The sequence below is a fragment of the Poecilia reticulata genome, linkage group LG2 (assembly GCF_000633615.1).
Source record: "Poecilia reticulata strain Guanapo linkage group LG2, Guppy_female_1.0+MT, whole genome shotgun sequence".
Lineage (NCBI taxonomy): Eukaryota > Metazoa > Chordata > Actinopteri > Cyprinodontiformes > Poeciliidae > Poecilia > Poecilia reticulata.
Window position 1 is genome coordinate 20,477,439 of NC_024332.1, and position 1,657 is coordinate 20,479,095.

Genomic DNA, 1,657 nt, shown 5'->3' on the forward strand with positions numbered 1-1,657 from the left:
TGATTTGCTTCTGCTCTGATGGTGATTAAAATAGCCTGATTGATGCAGGTAGAACTGAGCTCTGTTGTTTAGTGTTGGAGGCAGAAATAGGAGGAGCTCTGTGCATGATCATAAGATAAGATCTACTGGAAAAACAGAAAAAGTGTTAAATTAAAACCAATCAATCAATTAAGTTTAATTGTATAGCACATTTCAGGAACAAGGCAGTTCAAAGAATTTTACATAATAAAAACAAGAAAATACAAAGTTATAGAAAACACAGTCAACAATTGTCAAGTGCCGTTGATACACATCAAAATGTTGGTCAGTTTATTATTATGTTTCAAAAGTCACTCTAAAATTTTGGGTTTTAGTCTAGATTTAAAGGAAGTCAGTGACATGTTCATGGGTACATGAATATGTCACTGACTTACAACCAACTGGTTGTAATTCTTGTTTTTGTCAGCATGTGGTGCTGTTGTTACAGAGGTCAAAAATTACCCGAAATAGAAAAAAAAAGCCTCTTGTTTATGTACTGTGGCTGTTTTTCAGTTTTCTGGATGTTTGTTCCAGATTTGTGGTGCATAGAAGCTGAATGCTGCTTCTCCATGTTTGGTTCTGGTTCTAGATGCAGAGCATAACCAGAACCAGAAGACCTGAGAGGCCTAGATGGTTGCTATGACAACAGCAGATATTTATTGTATTCTGGCGCAAAACCGTTTAGTGATTTATAAACTAACAACAGTATTTTAAAGTCTATTCTCTGAGCTACAAGGAGCCAGTGTAGGGACTGTAGAACTGGATGATGTTCTCTAACTTCCTGGTTTTATTTATAACACCAGCAGCATCTGGTTCTGATTGATTTTTTTAGGATGACTTGTGAAGATGCCGTTTCCGTGATCAATGTAACTAAAGATAAATGCTCGATCTCGTTGAGACATTAGTCCTCTAATCCTGGAGATGTTCTTCAGGTGATAGAACGCCAACTTTGTAACTGGCTTTATGTGGCTTTATGTGGCATACAGATACTTTCATGAGATATTTCAACCTGTTGCTCGTTGTCACTTCTCGTCTCTCCAGGTCTGTAGATGCCAAACGTAAAAGTGAAACCCAGACAAGACAGATCAATCAATATTTTATTCAGTCAATAAAAAGCATGAAATCACACCAACATCCCAACATGATCATTGACCACCACAAACAAAAGGAAACATTAACCACCTTGATAAAGATATGTCTTCAGAGATCACCGTGTCTCACCCAGTGATCTGACTGACTGTTGTAGCTCACATACATTTATACTTCACTGTGTCCAGGTGGATTTTCTACCTGGGCCGTCATGCAGTGGCAGTAAGGAGATGGACGCTCTCCTTCATGATGATTTTCTACCCAGAGATAATCCAGGTGTTATTTTGAACAAAGTATTCTTCTCAAGGACACGAGTTAATCAGTATACTGGTGATTTCCACTAAATTGTCTTCCCTATCGTCCTAATCAGCCTCAAACTGGTTTCTGAAACTACACAGCGCTCTCCTTGACCCCTCGATGATCCCAAATGTCACAGAGTAAAACAGATGTTTGATTGCAAATAATTAATGCACACACCATATAAATTTTATAAAGAAAATTGAATAACAATCAGTTTAGCATTAATACCCATTTTAAAATTAAATGAATA